This window comes from Camelus dromedarius, chromosome 33 (genome assembly GCF_036321535.1).
Source record: "Camelus dromedarius isolate mCamDro1 chromosome 33, mCamDro1.pat, whole genome shotgun sequence".
Taxonomy (NCBI): Eukaryota; Metazoa; Chordata; class Mammalia; order Artiodactyla; family Camelidae; genus Camelus; species Camelus dromedarius.
Window position 1 is genome coordinate 13,884,804 of NC_087468.1, and position 9,711 is coordinate 13,894,514.

Here is a 9,711-nt window from a genome sequence, read left to right on the forward strand (position 1 = left end):
GTGGACAGCTCTGTGTGCCCAGGGAACAAAGATCAGGGTTAGGGGAACAGAGGTACCTTACTGTCAAGGTACACATCTTGACTGCAGGGAAAAAAAAAAAAAAAGCCCTCTGGCCCCATCACAATGCAGCTCAGACGCTTTTGGCACTTTGCTGGTTAGTCAGCCTAAGCCGATCTACACGAATCAGTCACTGCAGGGGAGACGGTGTGAAGAAACAGAAACGGCAAAGCATGGAGCCTCACAGACAGCAATTTGAGGTACTTACTCAGGAAAAGGCCAAGATCGATTCATACAGCATTTACTATTACATAATATCCACGGCTGAGAGCTCTAATCAGTGACCACTGGCACCTCCGTGCAAGTCCCTTTAGGCCAAGCATAATCAGCACACTGGGGCTCAAGGTTTGATGGACACACGTGCCAAACACCCAAAGGGACAAGGAAGGACACTTGAGTTTCAGTGGTGTTTGGTTTGGCTTTCTCATGAGTCCTGGCAATGGCGTGCCTAAGGTAGAAGGGAGGGGCAGCTCTGAGATGGAAGCTGCCAGAGACAAAGCTCTGGGGATCTGGGCTAGCCCACAGGGCAACCTGTCCTCTAGGGTCCCACTCACTCAACAGTGGCCCCGGGAAACCCCAGCAGCCAGAGCAGCCCCTGGTGTGCTGGGCTGGAGCGCCCCCTGCTGGCCGCGTGAAGCGAGCACACCCAAGAGACCCAGTATCTAAAACTCCATTGTTTGACTGCATCGCATCCATCCCTACCTATATACCTTCGTAAAAATGTTATTTGGCATGTCCCCTGCACATACTCGCCAGTTTTTTATTTTAATAATATTATTTGGCAAACTAGGGTTCCCAAAAGGGAAAAGGGTGAGGGGAGGGATAAATTAGAAGTTTGGGATTAACGTGTACAAACTACCACATATAAAATAAGGAAGGCCCTACCATATAGCACAGGGAACTATATTCAATATTTTGTAATCACTTATAATGGAAAATAATCTGAAAAACAATATACACGTATATGTATAACTGAATCACTATTCTGTACACCTAAACCTAACACAACATTGTAAATCAATTGTATTTCAATTAAAATACATATATATTGTTTGGGTTCTTTAGGAAGTACAGAAAAACATATGAAAATAAAAGTCATATATAATCCCATCAGAAAACTTTAACTTTTAACATCATTTTTTAAAAATTTATTTATATTTTTGGTGGGGGAGGTAGTTAGGTTTACTTGTTTACTTTTAGGGGAGGTGCTGGGGATCGAACCCAGGACCTTGTGTAGGCTAGGCATGCACTCTGCCAGTTGAGCTACACCTACCCTCTAACATCATTTAAAATGCACAGTTCTCATCTGGCCAAAGCCATCCTCTGTGGCAGTCACTGTCCACCTGTCTACTCTCATCTTTTTCCTGCCCTTGGCTCCACTGCCAGCTGGCTTTGGCTAGTTGGCTGATGAGAGGCACTGACAAAAGACTGGAGGGTGGGAAGAAGGGCGTTAATTGCTCTCTCTCTCTCTGCTTTGGGGAGGAATTTTCCAGCAGTGGCTACATCTCCTCTGTGGTTCTAGCTTCCACCAAGTGCCCTGCTTGTGGGTTCTAATAACACCACCTTCTTCAGCCCTGGGAGTGCAGTGGTTTGTAGCCGACGTTCATGTCTGAGTACCTTCAACCCAGTGATTGACTCTGCCCTTCTGTCTCCTCTGAAGCATTTCCCATAATAAATTCCCTTTGCTTGAAATGCCTGGAATGATTAACCTTCCTGACTAGATCATGACTGACATATGTCAGTCAATAATTTTGGATTAATTTATCATTCAATACTATTCCATAAAGCTGTTCCTTTATCTTTAGTTCCTTACAAACCTTTCTTAATGGTTGCATAACATCTCCTTACGTCCCACCTTAACTGATTTGTCGTTCAACTTTCTAATGTTTCTTAGATTAAAACATTTGTATGAACATCTTTGTGCATAAATTTCTATCTACATTTCTTAAGTATTTGCTCAGACTAGATTCCTGGACATGACTAAAAGGGACTCATTTATTTGACGATTCTTGGTAAATATTGCCCCCAAAATCCCCATAAAGATTAGACCAGTTTGCAATCCTACCAGCGATCTTAAAGAGTCTGTCTCACCATGCCCTCTGCAACGTAACTGATCACATTACTTGCTAATTTTTATAGGCCAGAAAAAGGCATCTGGTTATTACCATTTTACTTTTGATGTGTTTTGTGTTCATTGTTAGCGAGGTAGAACGTTTTCCAGGTGTTTATTACCCGTGAGCACTTCCTCTTTGGTAAATTACCTGTTTCACTGTCCAGCCCTTAGTGATTTTCTTATTGACTGGGGTATCAGTCAAGATTCTTAGATGTAAACAGCAGAAGTTGGTTCTGGCTAAATTAAGCAGAAATGGGATTTATTTAAAGGATATAATGCAACTCCAAAATGGACAAGAAGGCTGATCTTACTCTGCAGATAGTAACTGTGTCTCCTTCCCACGAATTCTACTTCTTCCTTCCACTGCGTATCACACTGTGTTTGTGGGATTTCTAAACAATGGACCATTTTAACGGAAATACTTTGAAGGTAACTGGATTTAGGAAGTGCCAAAGTTCCTGCCCCTGGGGTAACTAGAGACACTCAGAAAAAATTACCCCCGTGGGAAAGTGTTTCCTGGCAGTAGAATATCTTTCACAACCCAGACTTGCTGTGTCCTGAAAATATAAAGGAAACATTCTACCAGCCCTTAAAAAAACAAACAAAAAGACTTCAAATACACTGGGAAGCCCTTCTGAACCTTTTCTATGGACTTGTTACTGATCTCTCTGACCCAGACTCTGCCTTGTTCATCCCACGCTCCTGCCTGCAGCCAGCAATGACTGGCCAGCCCTCTCCACTGTCAGGATGAAGGTCAAAGTCTTCAGCTACAGAGAACATGGCCCCTCAGTAAGTGGTTCCTGCCTTCCCTTCTCTCACCTTCTCCCCAGCAATAGTTGTCACCCACGCACAGCTCCTCAAGGTTACCTGCCTACCGGGTCCTCGCTAAGACCCCCCTCCCCGTCTTTGCACATGCTGTTCCCCTTCTCTGCAGTGTGTCTTTCCACGTCACTTTTCCCCCACCCACCACCGTCTGCCTGGTGGCTCTTACCCTTCCTTCAAGATTCAGCAACCAGAGCCACCATATTTAAGTCACTAAAATGTATATTTAAAAAAAAGAGAGAGAGAGAGAGAGAAATTAGAATGGTAGGCTTAAATTTTTTTAATTTAAATCCAAAGAAGGGATGAACAGAAGAACAAACACACAGACAAGGAGACAAGGAAAACATATGTCCTGAATGTACCTGAATGTTCATAGCATTATTCATAAAACGTGGAAACAATCCAAATGCCCATCAACTGATGAATAAATAAAATGTGGCTTACTCATACAGTGTCATGCAGCAATAACAAAGAATGAAGTACTGACACGTGCTTCAAGAACTGAAACATTATGCTAAATAAAAGACACAAGAGATCATATCCTCTATGATTCCATTTATTTGAAGTGTCCAGAACAGGCGAATCTATAGAGACAGAAAGTAAATTCACGGTTGCCTAGGACGGGGGGAACGGGGTGGGGAAGGCACTGGGGGGAAACAGGGAGTGGCTGCTAATGGACGAAGGGTTTCTCTTCGGGTTGACGAAAATGTTCTAGAATTGTGGTGACAGAGGCACAACCCTGTGAATATACTAGAAACCACTGAACTGTATGCTTTCAAAGGGGGGATTGTATGATATGTGAATTATACCCCAATAAAGCTGAAAAAATTTTTTCAATTAAAAAAAAATTTTTAAGATGCAGCTAAATGACCACCTACACTTCGAGGCTTTCCCTCATGCACACACACACACGCGCACACACACACACACATCCCTCAACAATCCTATGTGGCACTTCAAAGGGGCATCTAAAATTACTGTTAACAATTTTTTTCTTTCATCAAATTTCAGAACAAAAAGCTGGCAGGCCATTTGAAGAAAAATTTTATTATGGAAAATATCGCACGTCCAAAAGCAGACAGTAGTGAACCCCCAGGCACCTATGACTCAGTTCATGGTGTCCCCAGCCACTGCACCCGCAGATTATTTTCAGCAAGCTGTTTTGCACATCCCAATGCTCTTAATTCTGAGGCCCAAGGAAGTCTAGAAAACAAGTCCACAGCAGTCTAATAGGGATGGAACATTTATTATGTGCTGTGTCAACAAACTGCTCTCAACACTCAGCATGAACTAGTCATTTCATCCTCAAAATAACCCTAAAAGGTACATTTTTATACTCATGTTATACACTGAGGAAATCCAGGCTTACAGGTGAACCTGTCCAGAGGTAGTGAGCGGAAGAACGGAATTCCAAATCAAGGTTACTCTCTCCATCTTACTTACCTCTCTCAGAAAAAACAGTACATCTCAACTAAAATAATCATTTAACTTAGAAGCTGAAAGGTGCTCTCTTTTCTGGAATGAAGGTCACATATAAGGCCAAAAAGGTCATCTGCTGGAGGCACCAAAGTCTCAGTTCAAACTGGGGCAACTGAGGGGACCCCAGTGGGGAGCCTTCCCTTTGACTCAGCTCTCTGTGGGCTCTCAGAAACATCGAGGGCCACAAGGGAACCGAGGCTTGCTCCTGGAAATCAAAGGGGCCTTTAAGAAGCCAGAACAAGGACACCACCAGAGTCCCCATTCACTTCTAGAGCCGCATCCCCCAGTCCTGTGACCACTCACCACGTGTGGCTACTGAGCACTGGAAATGTGGCTCTTGCGGCGGGGAGGGCATAGCTCAGTGGTAGAGCGCGTGCTGAATGTGCACAAGGTCCTGAGTTCAATCCCCAGTACCTCCATTAAGTTTTTTTTAAATAAAAATAATGCAAAACTCCTACACCAAAAAAAAAAAAAAAATACAATCTTAAAAAAAAGTAGTCCAAAATGAGATGTACTGAAGTTAAATATACACGGCATTTTGAAGAATTAGCACCAAAAAAAGTAAAATATTGATTACAGGTAAAAAAATAGATTTGTTGGGTTAAATACCTTATTAAAATTTATTTGTCCTAGTTTTTTGTCTGTTTTTGTTTTTTGCTTTTGTTGTTGTTTTTTTTACCTCTGTAGTGCGGCTACCAGGACATTCACAATTACAAATGCGGCTCAGTTTCCCCCTGGGCAGCGCTGTTCTCGACCACGCCTGTGCTCCCTGTGGGCTGCCACCTTGTGATGGCTTCTCACGGGTCTGCAGACAAACAGAAGGCAGCAGGGCTGGCCCAGGAACAGGGGCCAAGCAGAGCTAAACTTGGATCAGGGTTCTGATCTGAACTGAACTCATCAGGGACTGGAGACCCACAGCTTCTGAAATTAAATGAGGATGAGCACAACTCCGTTTGAAGCTCAGGCTGGAATGCCCTTGAACCTGGGCACTCCCTCTGTCATCACAGAGACATTCAGGGGCCGAGGCCGACAGAGATGCAGGCAAATGGGGCTTCCATCCCCGGAAAGGCGGCTCCTCTCCCACCTCACGGCTGAGCAGAGATGTTCTCAGTGGTCGAACAAGAGAATGGGGTTTCAATGCTGAACTTACTTGATTCACCCAGTCTGCAGAAGGCACTGTCCACAGAACCCTGGGGTGGCCTTTCCAGGGAAGACCTTCCTTTTCCCTGCCCCTCTGAGCTCCACCCACCCCACCGCCCACGCTAACCACCACACCTCCATCCCTCCCAGAGCATCATTACAGATGTCTGTCTGTAGAAATCAATTCGGGCACATTTGAATGTGAGGCTATATTGCAGTGTTTTGCTGTCCTGCAATACAGCCCGGTTACTAAAAAGGCAAAGGCACTGAGCCCAGGTCACAAGCATCCTCTGACGGCTGGGGCAGTAGAGAGTGAAGGCTGGCACAGCCCTAAATCCGGCTGCATCAGCCGCCAAGTGTGACAGGAAGTGAGCGAAGTCAGGCATTTGAGAAGGCCCGAGGCACCGTCATGGCACCGAAGAAGCCTCTGAAGGCTGGAGCCACAGCACGGGGTGTCTGTGGCCTGTCCCTCCACCCCACGCTCAGGACACAGGAAGTGCTCAGTGCCTGTTAATCAAACAGAAGGGAAGACTTGGTCACAGAACACCCAGGCCCTCTAATCCTGGGGTGAGCGCACCCTGAGAGAGACACACAGCCCCTGGCAGTGGGAACTGATGGCCTGGCCTGGGTTGCTCTGAGCTGGCCTGGCACCCACGGCGAGGCTGCTGTGTTCTCCTGTGGATCCCCGACAACTTCCCAGGACACCATCAGACAAGGCCACTTTGCGACTGTGATGGCAAACATCAGATGATTCCCTGACTTACGTCTCCATAAAACACAGACAAAACACGAATATCATCCAAACCCTAAAGCGGACCCATGTGCCCCCCGACCCCGAGACCACCACTTCTTTATGGATCCCAGCCTTTAGCCTCACTCTGTTCTTCTCCGTGAACATCAAGGTGCCTGATCACAGGGTTCTCCTGCTTCCTGACAACATCCAATCCAGAAGAAAGCCCCACTTCCTTGAGCCCTCCCTCCAAGCCCCAAACAAAAGCCTAAATCCTCTAAATCCTAACACCCTCGCACTGAGACTCTCCAGGGCATGTGACTCCCTTCATTCGATGGGTCAATAAAACCAACTTTGTCCAACTGTGTGTTCTGAAGCGTCTTTGGCTACAGGGAACTAATCATCCTCAGCCATAAATCCTTCCCTAGGTAGCAGAGCCCGTGGTCGCCACTGTGCAGTAACCCCTGGCCTGGGGACAGAAAGGAAGGGGGCACGGGAGGGGGAAGATCAGTGGTGGCAACAAGGACGATTCGCACAGAGGGCCTTCCCCGGCCAAGCCCGGGTCGGGCACCGGCCGGCTCCTTTCTCCCACTAAAGAAAGCTCATGGAAAAGCATCACCTAATCATCGTCACAGGGTTCCCTGAGCCTGTGCACGTACACACATACACATACTAAACCATTCACTAACTTCAGTACTTACACAAATTACAGATTACTTGTGATTCAAGTTACAAATGATGGATACAACAGTTAAGGAACCCAAACACTTCAGAGCCCTGCAGCCACCTGGAATCATGAGCCAGAGCAGTCTGGCCTGCTCTCCCGTGTATGATTTGAACACGTTACTTAAACTGAACCTGTTTCTCACTCCACAAATTAAGGCAACAAACGCTATAAAGTTGCCGTGAGGTGACAGACCCAAGGCCCAGGACAGCCCCCGGCACGCAGTGAGTGAGGGCAGGTAGGGCTGTGTCTCCAGCCACCTGGTACCGCTTTTGCCACCTCACAGCCCCTCTTCCCCAAGGTGCTGACAATTCCATCAACCTGCCTGCCTTAACCAACAGGCTGGAAGCATCCGGAACACAGGTGGTGTCTTACTCGCCCCTGTCCCCCACACCTCCCTGCCACTAATGCCCTCTAAGAATTTTTTGGCACACGATAGGGACTCAGAAAAAGCCTGATGATTGGAGAGTATCACAACTTTATGAGAACTAAAAATAGACTTACCCTGTGACCCAGCAGTCCCACTCCTGGGCATACGCCAGGAATAAGCTGTAATTCAAAAAGACACCTGCACCCCAGTGTTCATAGCAGGACTATTTACAATAGCCAAGACATGGAAGCAGCTTAAGTGTCCAGGACTGGATAAAGAAATTGTGCTGTACACACATACACACACACACACGTGAATACTATTCAGCCATAAAAAAGAATAAGGCCATTTGCAGCCACATAGATGGACCTGTAGATCATCATTCAAAGTGAAGTGAGCCAAAAAGAGAAAGACAAATATTGTATGATGTCACTTATATGTGGAATCTTAAAAAAAAAAAAAAAAGAGCCCACAAATGAACTTATTTACAAAACAGAGAGAGACTCACAGACATGGAAAACAAACATGGTTACTGGGGGGAAAGGGAGTGGGAAGGGATAAATTGGGAGTTCAGGATCTGTAGATACTAATCACTATAAATAAAATGAATAACCAGGTCCTACTGTACAGCACAGGGAACTATATTCAATATGTTGTAATGGCCTATAATGAAAAAGAATACGAAAAGGAATATACACGTGTTTAAATTAATGCTGTACACTAGAAATTAACATTGTACATTGACTATACTTCAATAAAGAAAAAACTTTATAAGCTCTAGCTGAAACATTGACTATACTTCAATAAAGAAAAAACTTTACAAGCTCTAGCTGAAACCAAAATTGAATGATTTGATTCAAATCCATGTGATTTTCCCCCATTGATGCGTCCCAGAAATGTGGCAGCTTAACTTGGTTACAAACTTTTCCCAAACATCACACTTGCATCTTGCCCTGTGCCCCTCAGATTGATCATGAGCCTGCAAATTGTTTCCATCCAACGAGATCACATTTACTGACAATTTTATTGAAGAAACTCTAATCAAAGTTTAGCTCTAGAACCAACTGCTGTGTGTCTACAGCCTAGCAGGTATTTTGTTTTCTTCAAGAGAAGGAAAACCTCACGTTAACGCGAGGGAACTGCAGTTGGGTCACAGGTGGGAACGCCCGTGAAACCCGCTGAGCACTGACGTGTACGGGGGCGTGTGCAGGTGCTTCTCAGAAACCCAGTTGGACATGGCTGTTTATTTGTACCCTTGAATTTAATCCATGCCACACGAGCTTAAAAGATCATTTCAGAGTCAGTTCTATCAAGTTTTCTCAGCTAAGATCTGGTGCCCACTTTGCGCAAAAACTTCCTATCATCCAGATGAAAATAGGCTTGAAGAAAGAGAAACCGCTCCTAACAGGTGTGCTAACAATGTGTGAGGCAGCTCATGTTTAAAGAGCCCCCTGAGAGTAAAAGGGAAGGAATTCAGCAAAGAAAAGAAAGCCTCTTCACTGCTCAGTTCTGGCTGGTTAACTTTAATTCTGCAGCTTGATTTAGCAGGAATTTAGATGCCGGTAAGTTTGGTGGCTATAATCCAAGCTTCAAAACAGAGGGCCAGGCGAGTGAAATGACTGTCCAAGTACCGTGCAAAGTCAGCACGGGGGATTATCAGGACACTCAGCACAAACACCTTTACAGCAGGATGGAGGCCCAGGCCCCATCTAGAATCATCACTGAGCTGATCGCGGCCTTTCCCGTCCCATCTATGAGGCTATCTGGATGGTTCACTAGGCACTCACCAGGCACGCTGTGACGACCACAGGCTGGGAGAACAGAGGAAAGTCACGTTACTCATTTTACCGCTTGTCAGCTCCCAAGACTAAAGGAATGACTAGTATAAAATTGGGGGATAATCTGTGACTTTTGTTCAGCTGTGTTATCTCTATTCATAAAGAAAACCAATTTTTTGTTTGACAAAGGTCTATGGAATAAAACTGACATCAAGGTCTCTCAGAAATAAAGGAAATACTTACCTACTGTTTGGCTCAAGATTTCTTGAGTGAATTCCACCTCTTATCAAAGATCCAACATAAACTGGGTGAGCAAAATCGATTCCTGTTTTACTGCAAAACTAACACAAATTGTACAGTAAAGACGAAGAGTCGGGGAGGGGTATAGCTCAGTGGCAGAGTGCAGGCTTAGCATGCACGAGGTCCTGGGTTCAATCCCCAGTACCTCCTGTAAAAATAAATAAATAAACTTAATTACCACCCCCCCCCAAAAAAAAA

General features: G+C 45.2%; 1 long non-coding RNA gene across 1 annotated transcript; it reads right to left on the bottom strand.

Moving 5' to 3' along the window:
• Window positions 1-3,532: 3,532 nt before the first annotated feature.
• LOC135319862 (uncharacterized) lies at window positions 3,533-9,710 on the bottom strand. The gene is made up of 2 exons (XR_010378829.1): window positions 9,457-9,710; window positions 3,533-9,246 (listed from the first exon to the last, which is right to left on the bottom strand). It is a non-coding gene; the product is annotated as an uncharacterized LOC135319862 (long non-coding RNA).
• Between the last annotated feature and the right edge of the window lies 1 nt (window position 9,711).